The sequence below is a fragment of the Indicator indicator genome, chromosome 4, assembly GCF_027791375.1.
Source record: "Indicator indicator isolate 239-I01 chromosome 4, UM_Iind_1.1, whole genome shotgun sequence".
Taxonomy (NCBI): domain Eukaryota; kingdom Metazoa; phylum Chordata; class Aves; order Piciformes; family Indicatoridae; genus Indicator; species Indicator indicator.
Window position 1 is genome coordinate 6,317,106 of NC_072013.1, and position 11,383 is coordinate 6,328,488.

Consider the following 11,383-nt stretch of genomic DNA (forward strand, 5'->3'; position numbering starts at 1 on the left):
AATCCCAGATAAAGTAGCATTCAAAGGGTTTTATCTGGGACATCAGCATTTCCCCTTCCTGGTCTAACAGCCCAACAAACTCTTTTTCATTGCAAATTAATAGATCTGTGTATAAAGACCAAGATTACATAAGGTCCTCAGGCACTAATTCTGGCTGGCAATTGCAGTACCCACTGCAAGCTTCAGATCTTTTGAAGTTTACAACTACCAAAACTAGAAAGATATGGACATATTAGCACAGTATTTTAAGGTTTTCCTATCTAAGGGACGTTTTTTCCCCTGGCCACTGATGCAGGAGTGCAAAGCTCTCAGAAGACTTACCTCTGTTTTCCTCTTCCAAAGATTTCTGGTTCATATTTCCTCCAAACAGTAAAGCAACTAAAAAAGGAAAGAATCTCCTGTTACAGTTCTGTGTTGGCTCTCAACAGAAGGGAACCAAGCCCTCCAGCTGCATTACAATTTCTCCCAGGCTAGAAAGCTGAGCCCCACCTGCTTTATGAAACAGAAGTAATTCAGGGCAATGCATCTCAGCTGTACTTGCAAGGCATGTTAAAGGGGACCTGGCTTCTAAAAGCTGCCAGGTCTTGTAAAGAGCAGGAATTATAGTAGTTACAGATGGAAAAGAGCTAGGAGGTCACTGAGGCCAGCCTGCTGGCAGGGCAGGATAGAATCCTCAAAGACTTCAACTGATACTACACTTGATCTTAGCCAAAAGGCCAAGAAGCAATGATGGGAAGGGGACTGAGGATAAAAGCAACTGGCAGCTGCCTCTGTGTGCTCGGCAGAGGAGATTCAGGCAAGCCTCTTTGGAATAATGCTTAGAATTTATCACATTAGGCAGATAGTATTTGACTTGCTGATCTTAATACATAATCCTGAAAGGTCTGTGCCAGTTCTCTGCTGTAGAAATAATGCTGTTTTTCATGTTACAAGCAACCTGAAGCAGCATCAATAAAGCAGTCTCGCTGGGACAGTTTGCAGACACGCTGTTCATGCCCTTATTGTACACAAGGTTATCTTTAACAGCAGAAAATATCTTTCTATTGCTCCCTCTTGACTTGGAGAAGACTATGGATCCTCTGACCTTATTGCCTATACAACATGAGCTTTGGCTGAAGGATGGTCTAAGCAAAACTTTGTTTTTGAAGTAGGGAAAATGTATTCCCTTATTTTACTTAATCCATCAGGCAGGACTGCATTCAGTACTGCTCAAGAAAGCCTGACAGCATGACTTTTCCCTTGTCTGTGCCATAATTTCCCTCATCCAAAAAGGCATCTTAGATATATCACCTCTGTGGCAGGCAATGCTGGGATTGCAATTTCTGTCTAAACACCAGTGTGACAAAGTAAAATATTTGCTGATGTTGTAAAAATAGTTTACTGAGATAATCTTTGTTTCTGTCAAGAAACTCACCAGCTTTTCAAGAGAAAGAAGAAATAATAAACTCCAAAGACACGGCACTATCAGCCATGCCCTAATTTTCACAGCCATTCAGAGCCCATAACACTGTCCCAAAGGGTTCAGGGAGAGAAGCCTGGGGGCACTAGCAGAGGAACACAGGCCCTCACTGGTTTTGCAAGCATCCATCCAAAGAGTTTTTCTTAAGTTCCATGAAATCCAGGAGTGGAGTTCCTCAGACTGCTTGCTAAAGAAGGAGACTTCTTGGGATCCAGATCTTCCAAAGCTAGACTTATAAAGGCAAAGTGATCAAAACTCATCGTCTAAGTGCCTTTCATGATCAGTGGAAAGGAAGAAGTGGTGGAGCACAATTCAACACCCACCTTGGTAAGCATCTGCTTTTGAATGAAGTGGTGACTGCCATGTGCCTTGTTTGCACAGACACTTGACTTCTGTGGAGATACCACATGCATGGATAGAAAAAGGTATCCTCTTCCGTGTAACCTGAGCAGGCAATCACCACACAGAGCCAGTTCCTGCTGTGACAACCATCCACACCCCTCAGAGGTGATCCCCAGCAAGTCTCCACCTTGGCAAGGCCATGAGTGCAAAGGGATGCTATGCTCCAGCTCTCCAGTGTGTGGGCACAGAAAGGAGAATGCAGTCTCTGGGGCTGTCAAATATGTCTGTCTCTGCCATGCACATCCAGCTTTAACAGTAGTATGGCAACACACAAGAGTCCTGACAGTATTAATGTATTTTCCAAACTTCAGACCTTCTGCTACATCTCTTCATGCAAAGAAAGCAGAATGGTGAATCTTCTGAGGGCAAAAAAGACTTCTCCAAGGACAAAGGAATATGGCACAGAAATACCTTGGTTGACTGCTGCAGGAGTTCCTACATCAAAGTATCTCCAGACAGAGAGCACAGAAGAGAACTAATACCTGTCCTCCTGATATTTTCTTGGCATTACCTGAACACACAGAAAAGAAACTGCAGAAAGACTGTACAGAATATGTGGCAGTTAAAGTAGATACTTTGCCATTTTTTGAAAAGAAAATGTCCTTTTGGGGAGAAGAATTGTTGTTGTTTTCAACCTTAGGGAGCTGTAGAAAATCCCATGCATCTTTCTACTGCTAACAAAGAAGATGAGGGAAAAACAACAGACACCTCAGGGATAAATAACTGGGAGACTTGTGTATGCTACAATACATGCAGAGCAGGCTATCAAGTTAGTGAGGCTAATCTAAGGCAGTAATTGTGCAAATCTGGCTTTGCCAGGAAATTATAGAAACACTTTTAAGGTAGTGTGCAGTAGTGTTAGAAAAATGGACCTGTCAGGTGACATTGCACAGTCCTGTGTAGCTTCAAGGGACCAAAACCAGTCAATTTTTACTTTTTGTTGTGAATAATTCATTACAGGGGCAAGAAATCTTCTTGGATGGATGAAAGATAAGAGATGAAAGTCTTCTCCTCCTCCTCTTCCTGGTATTCAAAACCACTGACCAGCCAGCTGGGTCTGGCCACAGAAAGTACAGGTTCCCAGAAACAGCTTTATTGTTGCAAAGTCTGAATAGCTTGGATTAGTCACAAACCTCAGATCACTTAACAAAAAAGCTCTGTGCTGGTCATGGAAGATACATTAAAATCAACATTCAACAAACATTTAACACATTTAAATTTCTGATTATTTAAAATATAGAGGGTTTTAGCTAAACTGAAACATACCCTGAATATTCCCAGCTGCTCCTCTGCAATAACTTCCCTAAACCAAGCGGCAAGACGCTGCCTGTTATGATTCCCTTTTAAACCTTCCAAAAAATAAAATAATAATTTAAAAAAAAATCTTATCAGGGCCAGGGTGAACTTTTAAAAGATTTGATCAAACTGCACCTGACTTCCTCTGGATTTGAAGAATGATAAAAGTAAAAACGTAGGATTTTGCTGCCTGTTATCCCAGCACAGCCGATAAGGATGTTTGCACTGCACAGAAAGCACACAGACCCAAACGCCTCTTAAAAGAAATGTGCAAGCTCAGACTTTTGTGCTGTGAAAATATGTGGCTTAACTTCAGTCACATCTGCAGCCCAGTCAGGATGATTGCAAGGGAAGAGAAGAATCTGCAGTGGGGTGGACAGCCAAGGAAAGGTAAAGGCATGACTCCCAAACTGGATTGACTGTTGTGATGGTTTGAAACTGTCTTTTTAATTTTTCTTCTCAAACTTCAAGCAGAGAAAGCTAAAGAATGTAAATAAGTCACTACTGGGTGTAAGAAAGCAAAATAACGATTGTTCTAAACACTTCCATTGGATAGATAGAAATGTTTAAGAACTATTACCCAAAACAAAGTGGGCACTCTGCACATTCTGCGTTCGGCAGTGGGGGCAGTTGCTGGGCTGTCTGGCTGCTGCTTCTTCTTCTCTTCTGGCTGAAGATAACACACTGACCTTGGCGAGCTAAGTTAACAGTCTCTCTGCTTTTAACCAACTCTGCTTTCTGCCAGGAGGGTCTGGGGGAGGAGACCCCTGGGACAGAGGCCCCTTGGGAAAGGCCCCTTTGGGGGAAGCAAAGGGAGCTTGGTTGTGCTTTTCTGTTGATTGTACATATTTGTAAATGTTGTGAATTGTGTATATTTGTACATGTTCATTGCATTTCATCATAGGTTGTAGATTGGCTTGTAAATACAGCTTTCATTGGCTTCCAGACTGAGCTAGCCTGGTTATTGTCAGTGGGGGGATTTCAGCCCTCACACTGATACGACTGTAGTCACTTCAAATGGGCCTGGTTAGAGTCTGCTCAGCGATTTTACTTTCAGCTCAGTCTGTTCTAAGTGATGGCACTTTCTGAAGCCAGCGACACGTTTGTGCAGACATAGGTGGGTCAAACTCTCTTCTTCAATGGCTGGCACTGAAGGAAGTCTCTGTCCATTCTACCTTTGATCCTGAATCCAGTTTCAGAATCCAGCTCCTGAATCCGGTTCCCACCTGTTGCTGAGTCTGGGACTTCCCCAGTGCCTCCCCACAGCATCAGTGGTGACAGTGCCATCAGGAGGGTTGGGCTCAATATTTTGTATATGTTTGTATGTATTTCATTTTATTGTTACCCTTCTCAATAAAGCTGTTTAAGTTTTAATAATCCATCATCTCTCTTCCTTATTCCCCTTCTCTTCCCTTTGGGAAGGGAAAGGTGATAATAGAGAGCATGGGTTAGAATCACAGAATGTTAGGGGTTGGAAGGGACCTCGGAAGATCCACCACCCTCATGGTAAAGAACTTGTTGCTAACATCCAATCTAAACCTATTCTTCTCTAGTTTGAAGCCATTGTCCCTCATCCTATCACTACAGTCCTTTGTGAACTGTCTCCCTCTATCCTTCTTGTAGGTCCCTTTCAAGTACTGGAAGGTCGTTGTTAGGTCTCTCCGGAGCCTCCTCTTCTCCAGGTTGAGCAACCCCAGCTCCCTCAGCCTGTCCTTGTAGCAGAGTTGTTCTAACCCCCTGATCATTTTTGTGGCCCTCCTCTGGACCTGCTCCATCAGGTCCATGTCCTTACCTGCAGGGCTCCAGACCTGGATGCAGAACTCCAGGCAAGGTGTCAGAATCACCTCTCTGGACCTGCTAGCAATGCTTCTTTTGATGCAGCCCAGGATGTGATTTGCCTTCTGGGCTGCAAGCACACACTGTCTGCTTGCATCCAGATTCTCATCCATCATCACCCCCCAGTCTTTTTCCTCAGGGCTGCTTTCTATCACCTCATCTCTCAGTCTGTATCAATAGTGAGGATCATTCCAGCCCAGGTGCAGGACCCTGCACTTGCTCCTGTTGAATCTCATGAGGATCAGCTGGGCCTGGTCATTGCTTCAGATACCAGAATATTGGATGCAGTAAGGGTTAGGTCTTCTCTTAGGGGTTGTTGAGCAGCAAAATCCTGTTAAATTGCAAGTGTGCAACTTTCAGAGTGCAGGTGTGCACACCTGGGGGCAGCATGTTGGTGCACAGAGCCACAGAGCTGTGCAGTCACACACTCACCAGAGAGCAGGATCAGCACTCACCAGTTAATGAAGGAACTGACTGGTACCAATGGCAGAAGATTTTTGACTGTATCTTTTCTTTTCTTTCTTTCCAATCTGATTGATTGACATTTTGCAGCTTGTTCACTGGGAGTGATCTGCTTTGACAGAATGCTTCTTAGGAAGTTTCGGAAACTGTTGAAACACTTTGTGCTGACACTCTTTTAAGTGAAAAAACCCCACGCTTTTAAGATCAATGGTGAGTTTTCATTTCCAAAGTCAAGCTTACCTGAGGAAAAAGAATCAAGAACGGAAAAACTTGAAAATAAAACATTGCAGTTCACTCAAAAAAAAAAAAAAGGTATTTCTAAAACGACTAGCTTGCAAAATATTATACTTGAGTTTTCATTCTGACTTGAGTATTTTATGAGCTCAAAAGTTTTTTTCCTGATACAGAAACAATTTTCTTTCCTACTCTATCCAGAGGGACCAGTCAGAAAGAACACTGTTTTCTATTTTTGTCCCTAAGCTTTTTCCTTTCTACATTTCTTATTTCATTTCCCTTCCCCCCTCCCCCCCACCTTTTATTTTCTTTCCTTTTCTTTCTTAAAACGCCCTATCTACTGTAAAACAGAACAAACTTGAGCCTGGAACCCAAGATTCTTTGCTCTTTTCCTCTGTTTATTCAGAAAGAGTATGAAAAGAGCTGTATTAAGCTGAAATTTTATTCTGCTGTCCTCTGTTCAATAAAAGATAGTCCACTAAAGCCACTAAATCACAGATAACGCTTCTCTGGGCAACATTATTAGGAACTGACAGCTGGTGATGGATGAATATCTCATCTTTTAAAGAAAAAAAGTACATTTAATTTCCTTTGTACATAAAATACAGAGCACAGCATTGTGTATCTAAAGATAAAAAGAGACCCAGTATATGCTGGGTGCCATACCTATGGGAATATAATACTAGGTCTCTGCTTCTGAACTTATATTTTGCAGGACATCTTCAAATTAATTTAGAAACCACTACTTTCCAGTTCTTGGTAGACTTAAAAAGAGGGCAACATTTTTCAGCCAGCTCCATTAGAGAAAAGAAGCTCAGGGACTGAGATGTTACCTTTTTGGAGGAACACTGGAAGGCAGGACAGAAAGCCCAAGGAGAAGGCAGAGGGCTGACAGGTGGGTTGACCTCTGATCCTGCCTGAGATTAAGGCACACTCCTGGGAGCCACTAGACCTCCTTGAGGCTGATCCTGTAATGCATTTAGTACTGAACATGCACAATGGAGTTGGTACTGAACATCAAGCATCTTACCACCCACCTTGAAACAGACATGCTAAAAAAGTATGGTAATTTTCCCACTGACTGAAGCCTATCAAGCTAGACTCCAAGTAAGCCTGGTGAAAGTGCATCAATGTCTTCTACAGAGGCACTGGCAATACACAGAACCCCCTTACATCTGGATTTCAGCTTTTCTCTCGCTACTGGCCGGTAACTACAGCACAGAGACTATTTTCTTTTCACATTTGCAATGTATAACCATATTTTACACCTGCTTTCGGGGCACTACCAGCTGCTGCTTTGGTTGGATTTAATTTCAACACACCTCCCAAGCAGCACAGAGATGGTGAGGGCGAAACGTTAATTGCCTCTGTGTGTTGAGCAAGATGGTTGAACATGGGATTAGAGCACCTGCTCAACAACAAAAGATGGTTGGTTTGATTCGAGTGGTGTGAAAGTCTGATTTGGGCTCATGGGGTGAGGACAGGTTCAAGAAAAACTTCTCCATGGGGTTTTTGTTTCTAAGCATAGAGGCTGCTTGTGTATTGGCTGGGTCTGGCTGCAAGTCCCTGTAGTAAAAGAAGGCTGAACCGTGAGCAATTACTTTCCTTTGATGAAAGCCTTCTAGTTTGCTCATCTAAAATAGATTGGAAATTTTTTGGTGAGCCTTACTCCACTGAAGGATGAAAAAAGGTTTTCCACTGAAAACACCGACAGAAAGCAGCCCTTTTAACCATAAAAAGGGGTTATGGAAAACTTTTGGCCATCTTCACGTACAAATAGTTATTCTGCATTCCCTGAAGACTGTAGATCATTCTCTTCTTTTCCCCGTTTATGTATTCTTACTTTTTTTCTAGTGGACATAAAGCAGTTAGTAGCAAAGCATAACACTAGGCTTTCCCACTTCTTGCAAAAAGAAAAGCCTCTGGAAAGTACAAGATATAAAAATGAGATTTGCCCCGACTTGTGCTGGAAACTCAAACATAGCAACTCAGAGCTAATGGAAGATCATCCAGAAGTACAAGGGTCTGTGTAGTTACTTCAGAAGGTAAACCCTGCTGTTTTATGTTTCACCTATACACATGCACATACAGCTAAACAAAAATCTTAAAACATCCAGTGAACAGTGACCTTTAAAGCAATTGAAGTTGCTGCTGCTCTAAGAAGAAATGGATTTCTCCCTCTGCTTTTTGGGACTGGTCCCCAGCTGATGATGAGGTATGTTTAAGTTGTTTTTCAGAGTTTCTGCATTCTATATTCTGGTCTAAATTTCCCATCATCACTCATTTCCTATTACACCATAGCCTACCTTTATCTGGGTAGCTGGAGTAATTTTCAAGACCTTGGAGGATCACTATTGGCAGGACTGTTTCCTGCACCTTCATTCTAACAGTTTGTAACATCCAGCTGCTCATCCAGATGTATTTAGGAGCATTGAAATTCAACTGCTATGCTATTCAGCAAGTTTTGAAACCTTTTTTTGGAACACAGTAACTACAGCTTTTGCCATGCCTCTCCATCTGTGTTACAGTTCAATTAAGATATTGAGCATTTTCTCTTTTGGGTCATCCATGACTCTGCAAATTCAAAGTGCTATAGGAGAAACACACTCAGTAAGCAGGCTCCACAGGGCTGATCTCATACAAATATCTGGTTAGCATTTTGAGTTGCAGATAGCTGCTGGTGGGAACCATCCAGCTAGATATCCCTTACATTGAGCTCTCCCTGTTCCTGGAGACAGGTGTCCCAGATGCCCTCCACTTCTATGCCCTTCTGCTTTTTTTCTTTTTTTTTTTTGTTGGGGAAGATCCCAGAGACCAACCTTGCCACAGTTTCTTTGAGAGAGAAACACTTTCTCCTTTATTGTCAGAACAGGGGTTTTGAACCTGTTTTCTCAGTCCACACACAGGCAGACACCTAGCCAGACTTCCTTCTTTTATGTCTAATTTCCACAAGGCTGATTAGAAAAACTGGCTTCTTCAGTCCTCTCTGTTATCCCTTTCATACTTCACACCTCTAACTAAAGCCTTGCCTTCGTTTCCTTCAGACAGCTATTTGCCAGTTACTGAAGAGGATGCATAAACATCAAACAATGTCTCAGACTGACAATTGCATGTAATTACCTCTGACCACCCCCCTCAGCACCCACAGATGTTTAGAATAACAATTCAGGAATTCAGCAAAGCTGTCCCCAGGTGCCACAGAGATAACCAGAAGTACTGTAACATGGATTTCAAAAGGGTAGTTCAAATAGGCAGCCAAACTGAGTCCTGAACTAATTAAGTTTGTCTCTCTTGCTAGTTTTGTGAACCGTAATTTTCCACATTTCTGGAGTGCCTTCTACTTTGGGATGCATGACAACTTAAGAGACTTTAATTGACTCTATCTATACCTTCCCTAAGTACTATTTCCGATTCAATGGCTAAGAAAACCACAGCATAAAACTGAAAGCACATGGCAACAAAAAATTGCTGAAATAACATTTTATGAAAGGTACACAGCTTCTGTACCTCCCAAAAAGTTATTGTTCTGTTTGGGTTTTGTATTTTTTTTGGGGGGGGGGGGTGTTTGTTTGCTTTTTGGTGTTTGGGGTTTTTTGTTTGTTTGGGGGTTTTAATTCATAAGTGGGTCAACAGCATTCAAAAACAATCTTACTTTTGTTTTCATAGTGCACTGTCAACAGATATGGGCTGTCTCTTAAAAGGGAAGTTGAAGAGAGGGGCAAGATGAGAAGTTTTCCAACACCATGTCAGTATTTCTCAGAGATAAATCCATCACTTTCCAGAGATCCACTTCAAAGTTAGTTCCAATTACACCCTCAGAAGCTACAGGAAATTTAGTGTCTATGAAGCAGGGAAGGGTGGGGAGACCCCCACAACCAGCAAGCAACCAACTAAAACTGGGTCCTAAGCTACAACATAAAAAGTCTTCTGCGTGGAAGCAATGATTTACAACTACATGCCAGACCTGCTGAAATAAGATGATCGTTTCCAAAATAACTTTTGTGAATTACTAAAATTACAAAATTACAAATTACTAAAACCATACAGTGAGTGAAAATTGATAAGCCTAAGGTGTCCATGGAAGAGAAATGTCTTTGCTTCTTCCCAAGGGCAAAGGGTAGCTTTTCCTACACATGGTGTTCCTAAAACACCATGTGTGTATTTCAGGGGTAGCATTAGTCCATGTCATAAGCGCCATAACCTGAATTTAAGAGTTGAAAAAACGCTTAGCAATGTACACAGATTTACTTACACCTTATTTTGTCCTATTTTTTATCTTTTCTGCCTAAGAATATTGCTTTATTTTTTAAGTAAAACTAATGACAAAACAATTAAATCGATTTTTTTTTCTTGTCTAGGTCTAGCACAGCTTAATGCTACCACATTCTACTTTTTCAGTTGTGTGTACCTCACTCTTGTATTGCTCCTCTTGTGCCTCTTCTGGTTGGTTAAGTTGTTAGTACATTGATTTAGAACCCAAGATATCTATGATATTGAACAGGGAAACACACAAACACATGGCTCCAACCTTGCTCCAAGTAACATGCAACGCTTTCTGATGGTCTTTGCCACCCTACCAGAAGAACACATGCACAAATCATGGCTAAGACACTTCACGTAATGCTTTATGAATTGCCTTGCAACCTTCTCAAAATCAATGTTAATTCTTCTTTCTGAAAGAAAAACTGGACCTTATCACTGAGAGACTGAAGAAAATTAAGTGCTGAGGAAAGGTTTTCTTGAGGACAAGGAGGCTACCCTAAATCAAGCGTCCCAAAGGACATTTAGATTGTATTTGGCACTCTTGCAAAGAGGAATAAGACCATATATCTTCCACAGACATTTCCAAAAGGATTTACTCATAGGCATCACTGAATGCTTTGAAACTAGCATCTACTGTTAATCCGTGCCCTACTACTCAGTTCCTCTGAAGAGGAGTTTGACTAGTCTTTTGCAAACCTTATCAAAAGCTTCATTTCATTTGAAAAATTGACATGATGCTTCTTCACTGATTTGTCTCAGCAGACGGGTCCTGAATGCTTGCGTGGTGTGCTCTAACAGCAAGCACTTAACACACAAAAACAAACACAAAAAGATGAGGATTTCAGAAGAATTCATCAAAAGATAAAAAAATATCTCTGCACATGCACAAATATACATGCAATAATACATGTAAGAGGAGCTTGGCCACTATATAGTGGTTTGGGAGGATTCTGCTACAACACCTGCTCACAGAAAAAACAGCATAGCTCCGAGTGAGGAAAAATCCTCCCCATTTAAACCGTGCAAAGGACCTACCTGCACAAAGGTATCAATCAACTGATCACAAAAATAACCCCACAGCTACACAAATGTTATTTGACCAACTACCAGCTGACACTCTGTACAGTCAAGTTCCTGGAAATGAAACACATGAATATTATTTGGCCAAAAATGGACTCGCTGTTCCAAACAGCTCATATGCCTGTGGAGTCCCTTCCAAGCTTAAGAGCCTGAAGTCATGCAGAGGCTCCCTGAAGCAGCATTTACTGGGCCACGCACATCTAGATGACAGCACTGTTGCTCTCATTAGGGTGACAAATTCTGGCACCAACAAGTGACTCCTGAAATGTTATTCTTTGCTGTAGCATCTCAGTTTTGAATGATAGGGACTGAAAACCACTGGAATACTCTCGGTAGAATAATCAGCTATTC

The 11,383-nt window shown here is 41.8% G+C and overlaps 1 pseudogene; it reads right to left on the reverse strand.

Annotated features, from left to right (window-relative positions):
• Positions 1–628: 628 nt before the first annotated feature.
• Positions 629–728, reverse strand: LOC128966834 (U2 spliceosomal RNA; annotated as a pseudogene).
• Between the last annotated feature and the right edge of the window lie 10,655 nt (positions 729–11,383).